The sequence below is a fragment of the Equus caballus genome, chromosome 10 (assembly GCF_041296265.1).
Source record: "Equus caballus isolate H_3958 breed thoroughbred chromosome 10, TB-T2T, whole genome shotgun sequence".
In the NCBI taxonomy this organism is placed as follows: domain Eukaryota; kingdom Metazoa; phylum Chordata; class Mammalia; order Perissodactyla; family Equidae; genus Equus; species Equus caballus.
The window spans coordinates 16,812,190-16,822,787 of record NC_091693.1 but is presented as its reverse complement, the minus strand read 5'-3'; positions in this window follow the sequence as shown (position 1 = coordinate 16,822,787).

Sequence of the window (10,598 nt, the reverse complement as noted above, 5' to 3'; positions counted from 1 at the left end):
AAGTTTGTCGTATGTTAGCTGTACCTTTTGGAAAAGCTTTCCACAGGTTAGCTTCTGGCTCAGTCCTTTTGATTCTTGACTCACCCCCGTTACACAGGTGTTTCTGGAGGGGGTCACTAGAGTACACGTTCCTGCCACCATACTCTGTGGCCTGGCACCTAATGAGTTAGCACCTTGGACAGTGGGAGCATTCCTGGGAGTCATTCCTACACCAGGACAACTAGTTAGGTAGTTTGTCTGAAATTGTCTAGGAAACACATCAAAATATCCCACGAAGCCTAACCTAAATTATCCTCAACTCACCATCCCCTCAGCAGGATCCCATAAATGCCCGAGGCCACTGCGGCACCACCCTCGGTCAGAAATGCAACAGGGGACAGGAGAGCTGGAGACAGACAGTGGTCTCTCAACCAATTGCATTTTAAATATCTTCCTTTTGCAAATTTTACAGAAACATCAGACCATGGGAACACATGCTAGAGCCTTCGGGGGCCCTCTGAGAATATCAAGGGCCCTGCAGCTTACAGGAGCTTTGCTATCAACCCAGCCTGCACACCGGTCATCAGGCATTCATTGAGTGTCCACTGTGCACCAGAGGCCGGGGCCCAAAATCCTGCCCTGAAGCATCATGGCCAGTCTTGACATTGTGATCAACTGGTTGTGGGGCCCCTTTCCCTTTCTGGGTACGAGGTTTCCCACCTGTAAATGGAGTGTTGCTGAAAGACTAACATTTAGAGTTGTTTTGAGTTCCAGGTACAAACTTCACAAAACAGTGCAGCGAAGAACTTGGGCTTTGCAGTCGGACAGACCTGTGAGGTCGTGGGGTTTTGCTCTGAGTGAGGTGGGACCCATTGAAGATGGAGGGCGCAATTTTACTCATCTTAAGTGGTCATGCTCGTGCCTTTGTTAACAGGCTGTTTGGGGCCGGCCCGGTGGTGCAGCGGTTAAGTGTGCACGTTCCACTTAGGCAGCCCGGGGCTCACCTGTTAGGATCCCGGGTGCAGACATGGCACCACTTGGCAAGCCATGCTGTGGCAGGCGTCCCATGTATAAAGTAGAGGAAGATGGGCACAGACGTTAGGTCAGGGCCAGGCTTCCTCAGCAAAAAGAGGAGGATTGGCAGCAGTTAGTTCAGGGCTAATCTTCCTCAAAAGGAAAAAAAAAAAAAAAAGGCTGTTAAGAGGGAGTCGAGGAGGACAAAAGGGGTAAAGGGGCACATGTGTATGGTGACAGAGGGAAACTAAACTTCTGGTGGTCAACACAATGCAAGCTATACAGAAGCCAAAATATAATAATGTATACCTGAAATTTACATAACGTTATAAGCCAACATGACCTCAGTAAAGTTTTTAAAAAGAAGAGGCTGTGTTTGGCTAGTACTACTGACGTGGTTCAGTGAGAAGCATACGACCAAACTGATTAACGTTCTCAGTCTCTCCTAGCCTGAGACTTCAGATCCTGACTTATAACCCTGACTTGGTCTTCAAGTTGAGATGCTTAGTAAATATTTTTCTTAAAACAGGGCTATTTAGTGTAGTTTCTTTTTCTTGAGATACACAGTGAGTGTTTTTGATACAAAAACATACATATTCCACATAAGAATAAAAAAAGCAACAAAATAATGATTGTATTTTATATAACTTAAATGACAGTTCTAACTAAAATATGCCCTTTACTTTTTTTTAATGCAACATACTTTTTTTTGCTGTTTGAAGTAAAGAGGCTTAAGCTCTGTAACAGTTTCAAATACACAGAATTTAACCTATCTTAATATCCTGTTATAAAAAATAACTACCATGTAAAGAATTTAAAATATGCAAAAGTACTTAGTTCATTAAAATTTATATTTAATAAAAAAAGAAGAGGCTGTTAAAGATGCCAAATTATAATGTACACCTGAAACTTATATGTTATAAACCAATGTTACACCAATAAAAAAAAACATAGCCTGACATTTAAATTCAATTTCTTTTACGTTAGTCACAAGCCTGAGACAGAATATGATCTTGTTTAGGAATGAGTACAGAAGATAGAAAGAGTTTGAACACGCACGTGCACATTTTTTAATAAAAATAATAGCAAAATTGGTAGCAGCAATGGTGCACATGTTTTGATTAGCTGTGTTTTCATGTGCATTTCACAATCTACTCCTCATCATAACTTATACGATATTTATTTCCTATATAAGAAGAATGTTACTTTTAATGGAGATTTTTAGAATACATTTGGAAGACAAAGATATCAAAAGGCATTGGCAACATTTATCTAGTTAAGAGTTGATCCGTGAGCCATCATCGACATGCGTGACACCAGGGCCACTGGGCACGGAAAGTTTTCCCGCTCTGTGTTGTAGACACAGGCCTTTTCTCTTTGCAGCCACCACGTGAGGGTTTGAGGACTCCCTGGCCTTGTTACATTAATGACAAAGCTGGCGTTGTCTCTATCTCCATATCCCGTTCCTCTCTGTCCTCCCTTCCACTCAGAGAAATTACACACACACACACACACACACACAAACACACACACACACACACACACATGGCCAATAAAAAGGAAGAACAGGCTGTTAAAATAATTCAAATGAGATAAAATGGTGCAACCCATGGAAGACCTTTTGGCAGCTCCTCAAAAAGTTAAACATAGAATTAGCATATGACCCAGCAATTCCTCTTCTAGGTATATACTCAAGAGAACTGAAAACTGATGTTCAAAGAGATCCTTGTACGTGAATATTCATAGCAGTGCCGTTCATAACGGCCAAAAGGTGGCAACAACCAAAGTGTCCACCAATAGATGAATGGGTAAACAGAATGCGGTATGTCTATACCACGGAATATTATTCAGCCATAAAAAGGAATGATGTACTGACACAGGCTACAACGTGGATGAACCTTGAAAATATTACACTGAGGGAAAGAAGCCGGACATTAAAGGTCGCATCTTGTATGATTCCACTCACATGAAATGTCCAGAATAGCAAATCCGTAGAGATAGAAAGCAGATTAGTGGTGCCAGGGGCTGGGGAGGGAGAAACGGGGAGTCACTGTTTGATGGGTGTGGGGTTTCCTTTGGGAATGATGAAAATGTTTTGGAACTAAATAGAGATGATGCTTTCACAACATTGTGAATCTACTAAATGCTTCTGGCTTGTGTCCTTCAAAATGTCAGTTTTATGTTATATGGCTTTCATCTCAATAAAAAAAAATTTAAGGCAAAAGATTCAAACAATAATTCGAGTGAGAGGTGGTGGTGGCTTTCACGAGGGTGGGAGCGGTGGGGGTGGTGAGACGCGGTTAGAATCTGCATGTGTCTTGAAGGTAGAGCTGACAGGATTTGCTGATGGATTGGGTGTTGGGAGGGAGAGAGCGAGAGAAGTCAAAAATGATTGCAAGCTTTTTCATCTGAGAAGCCGCCAAGGTGAGGTTTCCATTTCTTGAGATTAGATGAACAGCAGGTGGGGGGCAGGGGGAAAGTAGGGACTAAGAGTTTGGTTTGGGACGTGTTGAGGTACCTCCTAGACTTCCAGGTGGATGTGTTGAGGGGATAGGTGAGTATACGAGTCTGAATTCAGGGGTGAGGTCCAACCTAGAGCTATATATAAATTTGGGAAGCCATCACCAAAGGAATGAGTGAAGAGCTCCAAGACCCTCCAACGTTTAAAGACCCCCAAAGATGAGGAAGAAACAGCAGAGAAGACTGCGAAGGAGCAGCCACTGAGAAAGGAAGGGAATCATGAGAATGGGTGTCTCGGAAGCCAAAGGGAGAAAATAAACTTCTGTGATACAGCAAGAAGGCTCAAGTAACATGAGGGCAGGTCGCTGGACTGTTGGGTTGAGCCACATGGAGGTCACCGGTTAACCTCAAGAGTTGATTTGGCCAAGCGATGGAGCCAAATTCTGAGTGGAGTGATTCAAGACGAATTGGAGGAAAGGAATCGGAGACATTTGTATGGATAACTTTTTTTTTTTTTGAGGGTTTTGTTGTAAAAGGCAGCAGAACATTGGAGCTGTAGCTAGACGAGGTTAATAAAGCACGCGTGCATTAGAGCATGTTTTTACGCCAATGAGAAGGATCCAGAAGAGAGGGGAGAACTGATGATGCCAGAGAGAGGGAGGTAATTGCTGGATTTATGTCCCCGAGTAGGCGAGAAAGGGTGGGATGCAGGGCGCACGTGAAGAAGTCGCCTTGGCTAGGAGTGTTTCTGTCGTTAATAAGAGGGAAGGCAGAGAACAGGGTGTCAGGTGCACGCAGCGGGGGTAGATGCGTTAGGAACCTACAGAAGTTTTCTTCTGATGGCTTCTCTCTCTCCGTGAAACGGGAGCAGGAACAAGGGCGAGAGTGAGGATGGGGAGGAGGCGGTAGAGGTGGAAGGAGGGAGAAGATGTGAAATAGTCTCCCAGGAGTGTCAGGGAGCGAATGGACACGAATAGAGCTCCCGGGCAGCCCCCCAGGAGAGTGATCATGAAATTACACTGAGCCCAGGCTCGCTGTACTGTGTGTTCTTGTCCAGCCACATTCAGCGGGTGTAAGCACAGAGTAGACAGAGGGTTGAGTGAGAATTGCTCGCCGCTCTCGTCCACGTAAAAGATGGGAACAGGACTTGGTACCCGATGAGTCCCGGAAAGGTGGGCAGCAATGACAGTTGTAAGTGTTTTGATTTGGAAAATGGAGGGACTGGAGTCTTGTCCAACCCTATCCCTTTACAGAGGGGGAAACAGAGGCCAGGTGAGTCCCTTCCAGGTTTCACACACTCTAACATGATATTTTTTTTAATGTGAGGTGCTATTATTATCATGCTTGTAAAATGTCCCAATGGCTAAACCCATTACCAAATTTGCTGAGGCGATCAGGCAACGCTCCCCAAGCCCGCCTGGATGGCCCTGATTATTACGGCTGTGATAAGACAGGGCATCCATTAAGCCCCTGATGCTTTTCCTGCATCACCTCACTGAGAGGCAGTGAGGGAGTTCATGAACCTCTCTGCCTGGGTTTGAATCCCAGCCCCGTTTCTTGTAGTCAACTTCTCCGTGTGTCAGTTTTCTCATCTGTAAAATGGGGATGATAACAACAATGCGTGCTTCATAGCGTTCTTGGCGGGGAATACATGAATTAATACGTGTCAGATACCTAGCAGAGTGCCTGCCACGCAGTAAACACTCAATAAATAGCGGCCGTTATCTCACTGAATCCTCTTAATATAGGAGGGAGGTACCATTATGATCCCTGGTTGATTAAAGAGACTAAAATATTAGCATGTTCGTATTCAAAGCCTTACACACACACACGCACAGGGAGACACCTGTTAGTTTTTACTAATTCTGGGTGGAGAGGAAGCCTAAAGAAGCCCAGAGAAGCTCAACTATCTACCTAAGAAAGTTCATAAAGCAATACTCTCACATCCATTAGATTGGCCAAAATTAGAGAGTCCGAGACCACCAGGTTCTGGAGAAGCATATGGAGGAACAGGTCATCCAGCACTGATGGAGGGAGTGTAAATAGGCAGGCTTTCTGGTGAGCAATCTGGCAATAATTTGAGAAATTAAATATGAGGATGCCTAACAACCCAATTTCCCAACCCTCCAACAAGCCCGTAAATGAGGTATGTGCGAGGCTGAGTGTGGAGCGCGGTTTAGGTAAGGAAGAGTTGGAGGGAATTTGATATCCATCATTAGGGCTCGAGAAGTGGAATGTGGAACATACGATGGAATACTCCCGAGCAATATAAAAGAGAGAGAAGCTAATGTCAGTACAACGCTTAGGAAATAAATACCTAGTGCTAAATGCTTTAAGGTGCCAGCTTGCAATGATCCTCTGAGAAAGATCCCATTATTTAACAATCTCCATTTTACAAATGGAGAAATTGAAGCCCAGAAAGGTTGAGGAACTTGCCCCAGGTCACTCAGCTAGGGAGCAGCCAGGCTGGGACTTGAACCCAGGCAGCCTCTTCAAGGTCTCTAAGCCTCACTCCTCAGGAGCTAGAAATAAGCACAACCACAGAGAGAGCTTTCAAAAGGCACAAAGAAAGGTAAAGAGGTTTGTAGCTCCATGATATTCTTCCAAATTTAAAACACTCATACAGCAAAACTAACTTTAAGGATACACATGGATCTTAATAAAAGGATAGAAGAAGGGAGCGAAAATGAAGCAGGCTAGAGTGGGTGCCTTTGGGAGGGAGGAAGATGAAGCAGGCAAATAGCTAAAATTAAATTCAACCAAAGATGATTGCATGGAATCAGCTCAGATCTATGCACTTGTGGTTCTAAGCTGGGGAAGAAACAAGATTCCCAGGGAGGGGAGAGTTTGAGGGGAGTAGGCAGGAAGCTTGGAGAAACTTGGTTGAGAGAAGAAAGACAAGTGAGAAAGAGAGGCAGCGTGGTAAAGTCATTAAGAGGGTGGCCCCTGCAGCCAGGCTGCCAGGATTCGAATCCCAGCCCTGCTACAAGTGACTTAGGCTCCCTGTGCCTCAGTTTCCCCATCCATAATATTTGTAAAGCCACACCCTGTGGGAGAGATGCACAGAAAGTTCCTTCTTCCTCCACAAACCTAAGGCAAGAAATCTATATTGCTCCTCAATGTTCTTACAGAAATCCTATTTTTATTTCTCTTGGATACAACACAGCGTATGATCCGACTTGCCTTTTAAAAGGATAACTGGCTGCTGGTTGGAAAAAGTGGGCAAGGGTGGAAGCAGGGAGCCCAGGAAAGAGGCTCCTGGAAGGGTCCGGGTGGGAGCGGGATGGGGGCCGGGACCTCGGTGGTGTTGATTGAGGTGGCGAGATGGGATCCAACTTGGCACAGCAGAAAAGGTTTGCTGATGGATTCGACGCGGGTGTGAGGGAAAGAGGGGGTGTCAAGGGCGAATGCAAGGTTTTTGGCCTGAGCAACTGGGAGAGTTTGGAATTTATCCCAGAGGCAGTAGGAAGTCATAGGAAGATGTGGAGGCTTGCAGGGGGGAGGGGACGCAGCCAGTTGCCATAATCACCAAGGAGGCAGCCAGGACCGGGAACACAGGCCCGAGAGACAGGACTCGGGGCATGGATTCTAGCCCTGGCTCAGCCCCCAACTCACTGTGGCCTCCTGAGCAAGAGAAAGCCGTTCCCTGGGCTTCCCTTTCCCCATCCTACAAGAGGCTGCTAGGAATTAAAGACCCCAAAAGGCCCTCTCAGGGCAAGCAGTTCTGCTCCGAGATTCCCGGACTCAAATACCCCCAGGGTCAGATAAACACACAATCATTCCGCAAGGTCGAGCCTCCCCTCTGGCCTCCTGCCAACACCCATCCTTGCCCCACTGGAGAGGGCACAGAATTTCCCTGCTCTGGGAGCCTGGGGCATAATGTCGGGGGTGATGGCCAGCAATAGGTGGAGCGCACTTTCTGTGCCAAGGGCTGTCCACGCTCCATCACACTGAGACCAGACAGGAGCCCAGAGGGGTGGATCCTTTATTGTTATCCCCATTTGTAAATGGGGAAACTGAGGCTCTGGAGAGGGCAAATGACTTGCCCAAAGTCACGTGGGAGAACCAGGACTCCAGTGACGTCTTGCCCCCTGCCCTGCTATCTATCACCCCGGGCCGGCTACCTGCACCTCTCACCTAGATGGCCACTATCACCTCCTCACTGGGCTCCTTACTTCTTCCCCATCCCCAGACATCGTGTTCTTCCGGTGTGGCCAGGAAGATCTTGTGATAAAGCCTAAGTCAACTCACATCCTTCTTCTGCTCAAAACTCTCCCATGGTTCCCATCTTACTCAGAGTCAAAGGGAAGTCTTTACAGTGGCCCTCAAGGCAGACACAGTCTGCTCCCTGACTAATCCCTGGCCTCATCCCTCTGACTATCCCATCCCCTCCCCTTTTCTAGCTTCCTTGGGCTCCTCCTCCTTCCTCCAACATGCCAGGTGTTTTCCTGCCTCAGGGCCTTTGCACCTGCTCTTCCCGCTGCCTGGACCACTCTTCCTCCAGCGATCCACATGGCCCACTCCCTCACTTCCTTCAGGTCTCTGCTCAAATGTCACCTCTTCAGTGAGACCTCCCTTGTCCGCTCTATTTAAAACTGAAGCCCCTTCTCCTCCTTGTACCCTGAGCCCTCACCCCTCTTCCCTGATGTATTTTTTCTCCATGTCACCCCTCCTCCCAGAACCTGTTCTGGCTCCATCCCAGCCTCCAGTCTGGCCCCTACCCCTCCATCATTCCTTCAATGCCCGTGTCACTCCTCTGCTTAAAATCCTCCAATGGCTCCAGGATTCCACCTCATAACCAGCACACCAGGGTTTTTCATACTGTCGGTCACAACTGGTTAGTGGACTGTGAAATCAACCAGCAGTTTTGAATAGAATAGAAGAGGCTCAGAGTCTGTGCACAGAGTGTAGACATAGCATAGGCTAAGGTATAGGGAAGTATGCTTTCATGAAACTTTTGTTTCAGTGTTATATGCATTGGACTGTGATGTAAGTGTCTTTCCTCCATGGGTCAAAAAAGTTTGCAAACGCTGCCTTACGCAGTCCTGCCTCTCCTGAATCCCACGTGCAGCCTGGATGGATGATATTAATATCAGCTCAGACTTCTCTCTTTGCTGGGACCCACGCCAAGTGGTTTCACCTGTCTTGGTTCTTGCTTTTGGTTCTCGCCCGACCTGAGGCACTGTTATGATTCCTACTTGACAGACAGTGAGAATGAGGCTCAGGCTGGGAAAGCCCCTGCCTGGGGTCGCCCACCTGGGAAAGAGACGAGCCAGGCTTGAGTCCCAGCCAACCTCCCTTCTGAGCCTGTGAACTTGCCCACCTGCCCTGCCCCTCCCAGTCTGTTCCCCACCAGCGTGGAACACTCAGGTGTATCAGCCCATCCTCAGAGACCCCAGGTGCAAACTGCCCCCTTTTGGCAGTAGCGTTTGAACCCCCATTTTGCAGGCTAGAAAACTGAGGCCAGAAAGCATTTCAGAGGATCCACCATTCCATCCTCCTCCTCCAAACTCCCCTCTTTGAGAGGCAAGAGAGAGAAAGGGCCAAGGACATGCCTTTGACATGGGTCCAAATCCCATGCCTCAAAGCTTCATAGCTGTGTGATCCCAGGCAAGCTCTCTGAGCCTCAGTTTCCCCTTATGCAAAATAGGAAGAATAATAGTACCCGCCCATAAGGTCACGCTTCAAACTTAAGTCAGATTGCATGCGAAGTTCTTAGAGCAGTGGCCGCACCCCTCTATTGGGAATCTTCCCAACAGCCCCACGTAATTGGACTGCTATTTGCCCCCAAGCTTTGTGGCAGAGAAGGCGAGGCCCTTGCCAGGGTTCACACAGCCAGACTGTGGGAGAGTCGCAATTTGGATGCAAATCTGCCTGCGCTTTTAACCACCAAGTCGCTATAGTCATTTGGGGTATTGGTGTCAACAGCAACAGCAGCAACAACATTTTCCAAATTAAGGAATGTGAGACTCAGAGAGAGTAAGGACATGCCCAAGTCACACAGCAAGTAGATGGCAGAGCTGGGATTTGAACCCAGACTTTTGTGTGTCCAGGTGCAGGCTGACCTTTGCCCCATGAGCCCCTCCACACAGCTCTGATGGAGCAGGAGGAAAAAGCAGGCTGAAAGCTGTTCTCGTCCCAGCTGGGGACAAGCCGGGGGTCTTATACTCTTGGCTGAAGCCCCTGCCCAGCCTAGGGTGGCCGCTCCCCTGAAGCCTCTGGAGTGGGGGTCCTGGGGTGGCACGCACAGTAGCAGAGGGTGCGGCAGCCCCCTCCGCCAGCCTCTGATTGGGGCCCTGCAATCCCCCAGGATTTGGTGCTTGGAAAGCTGACGTTGGGTTGCTATGGCAATGGGTTTGGGGCGGTTGCCATAGCAGCAGAACTAGCCTGGGTTTAAAAATATCTAGGAGGAGGTTTGTGTTTGTGTGTGAGTGTGAGTGCGTGACCGACCGTGCTGTTGTGTGTCCAAATGGGAGGGCCTGGGGTGGGGGGGTGTGGAGCTGGGGCTGCAGGCATGACTTGGGGATGGGGCCTGAACAAGCACAGGGGACTTTATGTGTGTGTCGCTGAGTGACCCGTGAGGTCCCACGCATTGTGTGCATTAGACTATGTGGGCCGCGTATCGAAATGTGTGTGGTTACCCAATTTGTGTGGAGGACACGATTGAGTCTGTTTGTCAGTCTGTATATCACATGTCACTAACACGTATGCCTTATGTAACATAGGCTGTGTATGTCTTGTGGCTTTGCTCATGTACTTGTAACTTCTCAAGGTGTGTGTGGCCAAGTGTGGAGTTGTTTTGGCTCTGAGTATGTGCACCTGGGACATACTCGGATATTAGATGTGTATCTATCTAATTGTGTGTGAGAGCCTGTGGTGTGGCTTTGGGTCTGCATGACTGAAGGTGCGTTATGCATTATGAGTGAGTGAGTGAGTGTGTGTGTGTGTGTGTGTGTATCCCCCGTGAGTCTTCTTCATACATCAGAGTGTGCCTGGGTAAAACTGTTGAGTGTGCACCTGTGTGTCCGCGGAAGGGCCTGTGTGACTCTGTGTGTGTGTTGGGGGGGAGTGCACCCCCAACTCCACAGATGTTGGGATATGTACCTGCGTGTTGTGAGCATATGTGACTCAAAGGGTCTAAGGTG